General features: G+C 39.3%; 1 protein-coding gene across 1 annotated transcript in view; it reads right to left on the reverse strand.

Annotated features, from left to right (window-relative positions):
* Positions 1–11,561, reverse strand: part of SLC4A4 (solute carrier family 4 member 4) — a 98,989-nt gene extending 87,428 nt beyond the window's left edge. Inside the window, exon 1 of the mRNA XM_053461644.1 lies at positions 11,271–11,561. The gene's annotated coding sequence lies outside the window, so the exon portion shown is untranslated. The remainder of the gene's footprint in view (positions 1–11,270) is intronic.
* Positions 11,562–14,302: the final 2,741 nt, after the last annotated feature.

The following is a 14,302-nucleotide window of genomic DNA, read 5'->3' on the forward strand; positions in this document are numbered from 1 at the left end:
GACTAAACATCCATTAAACCTGTATTAAACCTGAAATAACACTTTCCACACAGCTTCACAATTGTCGTGGTGTGGTTTGGGGTGCATCCTAGCATGGATCAAAAATAGCCATCCAATGTTATATAGAATATAGAAGCTAAAAGTAACAACCAGTCAGGTTATTCACTTTATTAAACAAACACTAATCCACATTAAAGCACTAGATGTCTCCAGGGAAAAAATGCCTGCTATTGCAACTCTACCCAGTGGTAGACAGCAGGTCCAGACGTATAACAGGGAACCTGATTCCCTTATTGTAACCCCACTAATCAATGGGCCAGTTAAAAGGGAGATCACTAATCTCCCCAACCGGCCCAATAATGCTATGCAGGGCTATGTTGAGTCAGGAGTAGAGTGGGGAAACCATGCCTATATATATATATATATATATATATATATATATATATATATATATATATATATATATTTACATATACACACACACACACACACACACACACACCTCTGGTTAATTGGATTTGCTTTCCCTCATAAATATGAGCGCCTTGTGAGTGCAGCAAATCCAAACCAATTCCCCAACACAGGAACTGTCCCTGTATTTTTGATAGTACACCAATTAAAAATTGTACTATTCTATTGATCCATGCCCACCTATGAGGACTTTGTAATAAGAATAATAAGAATAATAAGAAAACAATGTAATTACATTATTCCCTTTTTCCTTAAGACAAAAATCTGAATGGTATCTCATTTGCTTGTGTCAATGTTTTTTTTTAAAAGCCACACCGACTGCTCTTTGAACAGGTTTGCTAGAAGATTATGCACGGGAAGGAGCAATATCTTCAGTAGATAAAGCTCAATTGATTCATTGAAGCAGGGCAATTCAAAGGTTCAACAGACCAAACTGCCTGACATGTCTCCTGTGATACACATTGTACTTTCAACTGTTCAATGTCAGAACAAGTTCTGGAAAAATACTAACACACTTAGTCCCCGTGTAGACAAAAAGGTGGCCTTCCAGGCCCATTCTGTATTATGATATACATAAGGATGAAGAGAACATTGTAGTTCACAACTCCTCCACCATTTCCTTTCCAAGCCAGACATGAAGAGGTGGGATTATCTCGCACTGACATGAAGTTGCATATTTCCAAAAATAAAGCCGCATTCTGGGCCTTTTATTGGCAATGCCCAGCTTGAGACACCGTTTAGAGAAGCGCGTCTACACAATTAAGTCGCAACGCTACCTTGTGTGTGACGTACTCACTGCAGAGTTAAGATCTCCAGGAAGCTTCCAGGTCACGAGGACAAGCTTCGCAAGCACAAGTGGATCAGATGTAGGCACGTACTCAAGGGAAATGTTTCAGTATAGTAAAATGCCATAATTATGAGGGTTCAGGTAAAGCTTTAGGTATGTATTATTTACATATGAAATGCTTTCTTAAAAAAATATATATCGTACAGGATGTTGGGAGTTCCCATTTAAGCTGACACAATACCAGTTTAAATGTGTAATACGAGGCCTACCAAACAGGTGTAAGCATGCTGCAAGAAAGCATGCTTACACCTGTTTGGTAGGCCTTGTATTACACATTTGTATTATTTGAGCCTGTGACTAGCTTAGCGCACCGACATCTTTTCTTTTCCCTGTTTGCACATATTTGAGGTGGTTGGCTCCTCATCAGTCTGGTTGCAGCTTGCTGTCCAGGGGTTAATAGGGAGGAGGTTTAATTGCACCTCCCCCAACACATTAATAAGGTTTTGGTAGCAGTATAAACTGCTTTGTGTGCCCACAATGTAGGAGGTGAGAGTAGGATCTCACCCTATTGAGAGTGTGCCTTGACGTGGCGGGTGAGCTTAATTATGCTTTGGCCAATTCGTATAACCAAAACCTCTCATTTATATTATGTTTATATATTTGTTGCCAACTTTATTAGGGTAAGAAGCGCAGACAGTTTTTGTTTCTTGTATACAATACCAGTTTACACAAGAATTAATTAATGGCTGCAGTAGACGTGGAATTCTGCAATCAAATCAAATCAAAATGGACTGGCTACATGTGAACAGGTGCTGGGTAGGGTTAGACAACAGTATCAGGTATGGTAAGATGCTATGGCACCTCCCATGGTTCAACATTTAAACTGACTAAACTAGTGATTTAGATTTGATTCCTTACCTATGGGTACATGGGCTTGTTTGCATATGTCTGCTGTTTCAGGCATAGCTCTTGAATACACAACGGGGTTGGTCCAGGTTGTCTCTGGACCCTGAGGTCTCGATCAGAACAGCTTACATTGTTAGTATGGGGGCCACGTAACCGCTTTATGGGCAGAGGCATATTTATTATTACTATTGTTACTAATTCATGTTTTATATAGCACCATCATATTCTGCAGCGCTATACAGGACATAACAAGTAGCATATAATATAACAATTTGACTTACAGAAACAACAGGTAAGGGCCGTGCTCAAACAAGCTTACAATCTAGAGATCTGAGTACTGTCCTAGTTTTGACAAAGGGCAGCGCCTCTAGCCGCCCCTCCATGGCCGCCATCCTCAAAGGGGAGCAGCCAGGATATGACATCATATCCCGGTGCTCAGTGACTTAACGGCACACTGTACCTTTCAGCGAACAGCAACACACCAGAGCCTGAGGGTGATCTGCCCTTGGTTTTCCAGCCTAGTCTGCCAAGGCCAAAAAACGTTGCTTGTCATGGGTCCAACCTCGCAGAAAAATTTGGAAGCTCTTAATTCCATTTGCTTACGTAATAGTAAAAGGCTGAAGAAACGACTATATATCTGCAAGAACTGACAGCGATTTCTTGCAAGACTTCCATTAAGAAAGATAAAGTTTGTACACAAGCTTATCACAAGCTATTTGCTTGAAAGGGAAAAGTCATGTAGTAACAGCCGTTTCACAGGCTGCTATTTCATACCTTTTATTGCAGACTGGAAATTACCATTCTGGCAGCGATATGATGGCTTTGATTTTAGTTGAAAGCACAGTTTATCAAGCTTCATTTAACTTAGAGGGGGAAAAAAAAACACTTGACTCAAGCATGTCACATTAGATAATATTTTGAAATATTCACTCCATATGCCAAAAGAAAAAACAAAAAGTATAAACTCTGCTGGAGAATGAAGAAAGTAGCCAAACATTCTACAGCTGACTGCATGTGCAATAGGTATGTTTTTCTACTGCAGAATAACTCAATTGGCAAGTACTGCACAATGTCGATCCGCAGTGATTTAACTATTCAACAGGGTGTTTTAGGCACTAAACAAAATAGGACCCCCTTAATCACGTGTACCATAACCCAACACCTTCTAGCTACAAGGAGAGCAAGAAAGACTTATGCCAAAAGTACCCAACAAGGATAAAATATGGCTGGCCACCACATGATTGGGGTCCAGTAGCAACTTTGCTCCTACAGCTATGAAAATATGATTATTGGTTTTCCCACTGGCTCCTATGTAATAATTGTAGCAGTGCTCTACCTCTACATTCTAGGAAGTCTAGGTTCTGGTTCTTCAAGCTTGGGATTACATTCCATTACTGGGTTGTGGGATGCCTATCACTGGGTGGCACCACAGCTCTCTCTCCCTACCTTCCATGTGATGAATGTCAGGATATGATATCACATGGCAGTATCAGGTTAACGGTGTGCGGGAGCTGCCAATAACTGATTAAGGGAATTGCGAGAATGCGTTCTGGTGCTGTAAGAATGGCTGTGAAACTTTCATTCACAAACCTGTGAGCTCCTCCTTGTTGGTTATATTTGTATTTGCTGTAGTGGAGATTAAGTACACGGTATAGAATTCTTACAATAATAAGACACTGTAATTGCTTTTCCAAGGAATTAATGGAACATAACTTATGATCATTCCCCTAATTACCGTCTTCCAAATGTGCATTAGTGACCACTATATTGAATTATAGTAAGGTTTCCTCATGGCTCAAAACTTACCTACCCACGTTAAAAATATGACAAGGATTGTGATTTTACATGATAAATTGAATCATGAGAAAAGAGTTTGAAGAACTGCTAGGGTGAGAACAACAGCCAACTATGGGGGTTTATCCACAAAACAGACTGTTTCTAGCAGAATATCATTTTGAGGTATACAACACGTTCAGGGACTTGAATACATCATAACACCCATAATGTTGTTTTTTTTTTTTAATCGGCTGGATTACCAACAGTTACACCCTTGTTTCAGTCTTTGACTTCATGAGCAGGTCCAAGTTAATATCTTGAGACATCATTCATTCAGTACTACTGATTACATCACAGGGTTATTAGTACAATCCAGAAACACAGACTTGCATCTCAGTTTTATTATGGCAGCACAGAAGCCCACTAACTGTTTTATCTGGATGGAGCTAACCAGATAAAATGAAACATTATAAAAGCTGATGCTAATACGCATGACAGGGGGTGTGCTGTGCACCAGAACACTGCAGACAGCTAGTGAAGAGAATGCTCACCGAATCCTGTCAGAAAGTACCCACTGCACGTACAACCCGCCATGTTTGCCACTGAGCACATTACTTACACGATTACTACTGTACGGTTTCTGTAATCAAGCATGTATTTAAAAAAAAACTGAATTCTGGAGAGTACAATGAAGTCTTATGTTGCTTAATGTGTTTAGTTTAAGGATTACATTATGTGTTTTATACGTACATGATCACTTCAGCTCTGAGGATAGATATATATATATATATATATATATATATATATATATATAGTCATTCCTCAGGTGTCCTCTAGGAACAAAATTGTTGCAATAAATCATGATCAATGCCAGTTCCAAATTTACTTGATGTATGCTTAATCTTTGTAAAGTGAGGACAGGGTGATAAGTACCAAAGAACATTAATCCTCAGAGCTATCTATAACTCATTCTACAGTAGGAATCATAGAGCTTGGCACTGTTTGGAGAAGCAGACCGTCTCAGAGTTGGCTGCAGCGCAAGCTTTTCCAAACAAGTAGCTCTCTTTTCTGCAGAAGTGGCTCTCTTTTTGGCACAGGTTTAGTTTATCTGTGGACATAAAAACCTGCATTGTTGGATGGTTCTTTAGTCCTCTGGTTTAGTGTCATACAGAGCAGGTAACATGCTTGACTCTGACACAAATGATAAACTAATTTTGATAATGAGGACAGTCTTTTAGAAAATATATATAAAAGTCTCTAAAAAGCAGCACAGTATTTCTTTTTAAACATGCTTAAAGAGACCCTTCAGCCATAATATGCCATATTTATAGTAAACATTCTGGGTCTAATGAGACCCTCATGTGAATGTGTGGAAAGTGCTCCCATCGATGGTTCCTCAACCAGAGACTGGGTCAAACCGGGTTCGACCCGGAGATTGTCGGGTGAAGCACTGGTTCTCCGCGTCAAGATCCGAATCCTCAGGGTCGCGGGAGCAGGGTCTTGACACGGCCCACTCCCCGCCCATTTTCCCTTTAAATGGGGGTGTTTCCGCTGCGGGAACACCCCCAACGTCAACAGGAACTTCTACAACATCATCAGGAATGCCCTCGACGTCAGTGGGTAGTCCTGGCCGCGTCCCGCAAGGGAAGGCTCCGGGTAGCCGGAGCCCAGAAGTTCCCAGATATGGACATCACTGAAGGCTTAAAGTAAATTGGGACACACCAAGTAGGCCCAAATTGTTCAAGGAATAGCTACTTCAGCAGCTAGATAATAAAACATGCAGCTGACTGTTCTATTCCTACATAACTATCAGGTCAACTGTAAACATCTATTTTAAGAGACAGGTGCTTATTAATATTGATTACCGGATTTTTAATCTTTTTGCTCTTCAAAGAACATAAATTATAAGTGTTCCTCATATGAAAAAAAGCTAACAAATAATATTTATCCTCAAAACAGAGCACTTCAGATTAAAAAAGTTTTAATAAATATGTTGAAACAATAAAGTGAGACTGCAGTGTGCGTTACAGAGCAGGTGCTGGTTTCACCTGGAGGATTAAACCCAAATAATCCCCAAACAGTGATAATTATTGAACAAAGATGACTCTGTCCCAGATGACATGATGTCAGCAGACTACAATTGTTCCTTAGACTTCAGCAAAATCACCATAATACATAATGAAACAAATGTTCCTTTTTTTTTGCCCTGTTTTTCCCATTATGGACCTTAAAGGAACATAAATATATTAAAATAATCTTACTTTTAGAAAACATCTGTATTAGTAGACTTATTTTATATATTTGTTAACCGCTCAGAAAAATAGCTTGATCCCCCATCACAGAGAAACTGTTTCATCACCTGATTAATTTACAGAATTAGATAATCTCGAGAGAAATTGGCCAAATTTGATCTACAACCTTTATAACCTATCTATGCAGCAGCAATATTTCATCAAGGAAACACGGCATATTTACCAAAGAAAACGTGATAATTTTTTTGGGGGGTGCAAGACCGGTCTCCAATTGTTAAAGACAACAGTTGTCCACCTCTGTTCTAAAATGACATAACAACTGTCTTTTACTCTAAGAGTATGATTGTAGAAAATCTCAGCTGACAGCAGATGAATGAGAAATGTGCACTCAAGTTTAAGTGTGTATTTAAAAGTATGTAAGATGCCAAATGTTTCAGGAATTTCCTTTCCCTCCACACTTTTGAAATTGCCACCATTAATAATGTCCCAGTCAGGGGTGGACAAAGTGCCTGTACATGGATACAGAATCCAAAAGATTGATGACTTGATGCCTCAAGTCAGGCGTCCATCACAAAACCTGTTACTGCCGATCCCTTCTCACAACCCGCTGGTCATCTGCTGTTCCACTTTGTGAAGCCCTCCACTGGCTTCACACAGATTTCTAATAGGATCACATGAATAATCTGACACACAAAGCCCTCCATGTCACCTACGCTCCTGCAGTGCACGTTTCAGATTACCTAGGAACCTGGAAAATTAACTACAAAATTCCAAAATATTTAATATAATAATTTATGATTAAAAGTAAAATATTCATGAAAATGTTAACATTCTAGATATAGTTACCCTCTTAACTAAACTGTTATCCCTGTACCTACAACAGAGTTATGGACCACATGATGGTTCCCTTTAACCCCATGGCGGACCTTGAAGATTGGCTCTGCATATAGTGCTGCAATATAATACCCTACAATGCTATGTGTGGTACATTCTATCCATTATTAAAACCACTGCCAACATGTGTTACATCTAACAGAAATGTGTCATCATAATGTCAACAGAAAAAGTGCTTATATGGCAAAAAAACGCATTTTTAACAAGCTAGCCCCTCATATTTTCTGCTGTGTCTGGACAATTGGACAACACAAAGAGACATCTGTCACCATTAATAATGTTACAACAACCAAATACAGCATAATCAATTAGAATTATTTGGAAACGCAGCTCTACAAATTGTAAGACTGCACACTTATAGGTTTTTTAGATGTGTGCAATAGGGCATTAGATTATTTTGGTAGCATTCTGTTATGCAAAAATTCTTGATATCACACACATCATCTATATGATCAAGATCAATACACAATGTCACAATTCACAAGACATGAGTAGCGTACGGAATACTGTAAGTGAAAAACATTGAGAATAGACTTGCTACCAACTTGCTATAAAATATATACAATATCCGATGACGTTTGTGACGAACAAAACACTATGAGATTAGGTTCTCCAGGAACTTCAGGCCTTCACTTATGGTCTAGTTGCCAGGGAGTGTTTCTGTAAAGCGCTGAGTACAGCACTGATTGAAATGCCAAAGCTATATAGTAACACCTATATCCTTACTAACAAGCCTTGAAAGGACACTAACTGCCATACATACTTTAATGTATATGAAAGCAGAGTGTCCACTTTAAATGATCCTTTCTCTCCTTGTTGTAAATTCATGTTTGGACGAACACATCTCCTGCATGCCAAGCTAAAAATGGGTATTGCCTGTCCCTAAGGAATCTAAATCTTTAGAAATGTTTCTTGGACCAATATGGCTATGTCCTAATTCTGAAAGGTGTGTCACAGTATAAGATACACTATTTATGAATCTCCAATGTATCAGCAAACCATTTCACACAGCAGTGGTTTAATGGCACTCAATATGGTTTCGTTTTGGCAATAAATTGTGTGGAGAACCCTTTATCTACTAGCATGTAGCCTTCAAACCAATCTTCTGCTTCACTTCTGGTGAACAAACCAAAAAAGGCAAGGTTTGTAAGTCATTCAGAAGGACAGCGCAGTGATCATGTATTCCTTAGTGACACTGGTACCATATGGTTTTCAGTGTAACCTATAGGTACTCCTCATCTCCTTTGCATACCGCCAAATCCATAGGAGGACATGAACACCTGCTGGCCTGCCCTGAGACACTTCCTATTAAAAGATAATAGCAGTTAAGGAAAAAACATAATGAGCCTTACGGAAAATTACAACCTTAAAATAGCCCTTAAGACTTTCAAAACATTACTATTTACATTTTTTGTACAGGGGCCTGCATGTATATTGTGGAGTTTATCAGGACAGGTCTAGGGCTACTTCCTTGACAGGCCACATTTAACCTTCAAAACTTGGATTGGAATACTATAGAGGAAACACAGCCAGGAGTATGGCACCCCCTATTGGATGTACAAAAAACATTAAAGCAGGTTGGCGCCAGGAGACTTGATGATATGAGTCGAAGGAAACATGGTGACACAAACCATACAAGTCTTTGGAACTATGAATTTCAAATGTATACTGTTTACATTTACTAAATTAAATGATATCACTGATAAAAAAAAACATGATTTTATATATATATATATATATATATATATATACACACATACACACAAACCTCATATACCTTTCCTGAAACAGAAGTCCACCTTAACCATCGCAGTACCAGAAATACTCTCATCTAGTCCCTACGCTGAATTGGTTAACACCAACTGCTCGACAAAAGAACAGTAACACCACTTTAAAAATAATATCCACAAGAATGAGAATGGTTAATCCTCTAGCAATCTGTTGCACTCAAAGGGTAAAATCTGATGAAGTCAAATCATAATGAACTGTATTTTCTGCATTCATTAATTGCACTTCAGATGTAATTTCGTGATAGAAGTACAAAGAATGCTTTATTTGATCACATTCTAACAGTAATGCCCTACACAATAGTCTCAGAATCCTCAAAGTCTAAACAATGGAGTGCGCCCACCTCTGAATTATCATAGGATAAAATGCCAGCTATAACACGTCCTTTACGCTGTAAAACATTAAAAGGGTAAATCGTGGGATTTAGCTTCAACGCATAACCTTATTTAAGGCCTTTTTGTAAGGGGTAGATTGACTAAGAGGTGAGAAGCCACAGAAGAGCAAAACCTGCACTGTTCTCTTTGATGGCATTTATGAACTAAAATAAAATTAGGCTCCTAGCTAGACATGGCACAGGCAATAAGGCTTTCAAAAAATAGGCCGACGACCATGTGAGGTGACGGGCAGACTAGAAGAAGCCAAATTACCCTTGAAATCCTATCTTTCTATATAAATGCATTTCAACGTTAACCATAGTTAACTACAGTATTCAGGCTGGTATTTTTATTTTGGTTTTACAGCCAATTTCCATTCTTTTTTCCCACGTATGACTAGTCACCTGCCACTGGTATTTGTATTATGACTGTCAATGGTTTGGTATTTTATTGCAGTGTCTTGCATATTTGTATTTGAAATAAACAAACTGAATAGCTAGTTTTGTATTGACGGAGATAAAATCAGAGGTAAGTAAGTACATTGCATGGCACATCATACCAATGTAAAGCACGTTCCCACTTTCAAATCTGACCCGTTGAAATAAAGAACGGAATTTTTAGTGCTTTGGTTAAAAAAGAAAAATCTGCAATAAAAAGTGAAGCAATTTTATAAATGTGAAAAGTAGCCAATAATTTGTTTCTCTTTTGTATAGGACCCATTTAAACAAATTCATAGATACCATATGGTCAAAAAATAAAAAAAATAAGAGTATATTAATAAAAAAGATACAGCGCCAAAAAAACAAAAATCCCTAAATCCTACTTACTAAATATGCCTTTTATAGGGACAACCAAGGTGAGTTCTCCTTCAAGTAGGGTGAAGTTGGTCAATTTTGCTCAATTTCTTCAGCGGGTCTTCACCTATGATTGCCTGACCTATTATTTTTTTATAACATCATCTTTTGCCTAACAAACAGTTCACCTACATATTGTGAATATTACATTATTTGAGCTGTAATTACACACATTATATCATTCTGGACAATAAATGAGGGGGGACCTATAGCTATAGCGATCCAGTAGAGCTACTAGCCATTGCGACTGCAGTCCACTGGGAGAAAGATTCTCACCTGGAAAGAATTCAATCCACGGAAGGATACCTTCGGCATTTGGAAACTCACCGTATGTAATGAACTGTATAAACCCTTCTCTGACTATATTATATTAGTTCTTCTGATTGTCCAACCTACCTCCTCCTCCTTGGAGAAGTGGGGTCCACCACTGATGAGAGTCTACTAAAGGTAAATGACTACATCCAATGTGTTGGACATAGAGATGGCGCAAAAGATATTTCACCATAATTTACAAGCTTGTTTTCCTACAAGGTTTCCAAGTTTTTTGTAACTTTATGGATGAGTTTGACCTCTGAGGAGTGCTGGCTGAACTCTGAGTTGTAGTCTTTTTTTCTTCTTCACACATGTGATCTTTGAAGAAAAAAAGCTTGTGTTTTATACGATTTCTGCTCCAACATAATGCAGCCTTTTATTACAACCAGAGCTAAGCAGTCTTATGGTGAATGGCACATGACCTATAGCTTGTAATGTATGTATATATATGCTCCGTCAGCAGGCACACGGGAAGAAGTGTTTCGCTAAAGCTCATTCATTAACCTCTAAAATGCTGGTGGGTTATAAGCGATCTTACCTATAAGGTTAAAATTAATTAGGCAAAGTTACACATAGATTAGTGAGCTTCAGACACACACAGGATCCATAAGCAGTGCACATGATCACCACGAGATCGTGTATTGCCTGTCACTTGGAACTCACTCTCCATACAATGTATCTGATGTCACCCAGCGCACATGGTGTCTCTGACCCAGAGCCAGAGAGGAGCTGGCACTGCCAGGGAGAGGATGTGTGCCCAGTGCTTAGCAGTGCCAGCCTACTATCCCAAGGCTCCCTTAACAACCAGGTTCACTTCTAAACACAGATCCCACCTTGAAACATGTAGTGGTCTTACCTCAGGCTCAGAAGAACGTCACCTAGACGTTAAAGTCCTCTTCACATTCACACTCTTCTCCAAGTCAGATGATAAAACAATAAATGTTAACGAGGAGTATTGGGTTTTCTAATACTACAGGTTTAGTTCCAGTGAGTCACCTAAGATGCCCCCCAAATACAGAAGAAGACTGGACCAGCTGCGTTGGTGGAAGAAGCCCCCTCCTCCTCTTACTACTACTTTCTCTTGACTGCTGCTGTTGCTGTCAATGACTCTCTTGCAGGAGAGACTCTGAAGATGAGTAAATCAGGAGTGTGTTTGCAGTATGAAGGTCTGGGTCTGGTGGAAGCATGAGGAGTAACTGGGACAGAAGCTAAAAAGCCCTCTGAAAGCTGAGAGCACAGCTGTGCTACTAAAGCCTCCTCTGGTTTCACATTTAAATAGTCAAATAAATCCACCTCCCCCTCACTAACACCTCCCAGTTTCCCCAGCTCTCTAAGGTTATGCTACTGGTAGGGAGTGGTCATGACAGGGCAGAGGGGAGGTGGAGAGACTGGGATATAATAAACACAGCTCCTGTAGAGTTCTCCAGCTTCTCACTTTCTCTCCCTGCAGATTAAGCCTTTAATGAACTTTTTATTCAGTTGCCTTCTGGAAGCTTGCTTCAACAGGATGAATCTCCCTGCGCTTTAATGGTCTCTTAATCCTGGCTGCTCTTTCCTATAAAACTCAAACAAGAAAAGGCAGTCATAAAATGTTTCCTTTTTTTGTTCTTTTTCCTCCTCCTTCTCCTCCTCCTCCTCCTAGCTGGTATTTATTAACCATGAATTATTTAGTGAGGGTGCTGGGAGGGATGGAAAGAGGAGGGTGGAGAGGACAGGTAAGAAAGTCAAGTGCCTGTGTGAAAAGGAGTGGGCCAGGTTGTGTCACCTGTTTGTGATGTCACGGCGTGAGCTTACAGTATGATGGCTGGATGTTAACTGCTTTTAGTTTCTTATAAAAGCTATTCACAGAAAGTCATACCTAATTTACAGTATCGTGGATTAGAACAGTGACCTTAGGTACGGCATTTACTTGTACAGTGATGTCCGGCAGGTCCCATGAGCAGTGACACGTTCTGCTTGTAGGAAAGTCCTTAACAAAGACATGGACCCCCAATGGTTTGGTGTCTTTTATCGAAATATATCGGTTTATATTTTCAATGTATTTTATTGTGTATTTTTAAGACATACAACTTAGCATAGTTAAACAGGTAACTCAGGTGTGGGTTGAAGGAAAAATAAATATCCTGATGTTTCACAAGGGGTGTGTAGATGTGCTTGCCTATAAAATGTCATTTTGTCTATTATCAGCATACCCGGGAACTATCAGGGTTTGATGCTGAGTCTCAGGGTTTTTGCCCCGATCTCAGGGTGAAAGGGGCAGATTCTCAGGGTCGCACAGTATGCAGCTGGTTGCTTTGTGTTCTGCACTACTGTGATCATATAAAAGACTTGGAGCTTTTGTTATGGTTGATATCCCTGCTTCAATGCATTCCATGAGGACCGGTATTAGATCCATTTCCTTAACACATTTGGCTATACGCTACATAGAACCATCACAATATATTGTTAAGGGGTTAATATTTCAAAAGTCTCAGGGTCACTTACTGTAGTTTCCAGATGGGATTATAAGGTATTAAGAACACAAGAGGACATTGCAGTTCCATTTCCAGTATTACCCCAGAACATCACGAAAGCTTCCAGAGTTTTGGGCCGGTGGCACTGATTATGATGACCCTAAATATAAGTCTCTTAATTAAGATTCCTTGTATTTGAAATGGCTTGGCCACAGAAAGTGCTCTCATCCTAGATAGATTGGCCCTGTGTACTCCTTAACCTAATGCACGGGATGGAGACCATTTTGGAAGTCAGCTATTATTAATGAGAACATGTAGAATTCCTTGTGCAGATTAATGTGGGAGGAAATCAATAACTACGTACTTTAAAGCCACAAGAGGTATTTGGATGACCTTCAGTTAAACTTCTATCTAAATTATTTTGTGTTCTCCCTACGTATTCTCTGTATCCTACCTTGGTAATTGCTTGTATGTGTTGGATAGGGATGGTCTACCACGCATTAAAGGTGCTGTTCCACACAGACAAAAACGTATCCACTTAATTCACCTCATTTATTTTGTTTCTTATAAAATGTAATAACATTAAAAAAAGACGCAAAAAATAAACCAATCAGTGAGCTCTCTTTTTGACTACCAACTTGAATCAAGCAGGTGATCAACGCGTTTAAAAAAAGTAACTTTGTGAACCATTTATGGCATAAAGCATTGCAGACACATTATAGTGAGTTCTGTTTTCAAGTCATTGTATTTGAGTTCTAGTTTTAGCATTGTGTACATTATTTTCTGCATACTACACACATCAAATACTACACACTAAGCTTACCTGTCTTATAAGAGAGCATTCAGAAATCGAGAATGAGCACCCATGTGTTTAAATGCGAGGGGAAAGGTTGTCGTAGCTAGCAACCGGCAAGTTGAAATTATAGGGTGTATAAATTGCATAATTTTTAGATGCTGAACCAACTTTTTGGTGAAATATTTCTTTTGGGTTTGTATAAGTGAGCCGGATGTGCTTTTCATGACATACTCCCTTGTGTGGGTTTGCTCCAGATGTAGAAACATGATTGTTAAAAGGAAACTCCCATTACATGTTCTATTAATAATATCAGATTTATTAGAATTTTTTATTTTTATTTTTGACTGCTATCTTGACTGCTAGGACTAGAGCCAGCTGCCAGGCATAGCCCAGCAGGGGATACAACCCCAAAACGCCAAGTGTCCAAGCCCATAGGGTGCCATAAGCCACCCAATTGGCACTCATCCCCAAGCCTGTTCCAGCTCCAGTGGTGCAGTGACTAAAAGAAAACATATGCACAAAAAAACAGAACGATGACCTTGAAAAACTGAGGACTGGCGGGTGGGAAAGCATCCTGTGTAAGAGATCCAGACATAAAAGGGGTCAGTCCCTGGCCCCCAACTTAAACACACCTTATGT

This window comes from Spea bombifrons, chromosome 1, assembly GCF_027358695.1.
Source record: "Spea bombifrons isolate aSpeBom1 chromosome 1, aSpeBom1.2.pri, whole genome shotgun sequence".
In the NCBI taxonomy this organism is placed as follows: Eukaryota; Metazoa; Chordata; class Amphibia; order Anura; family Pelobatidae; genus Spea; species Spea bombifrons.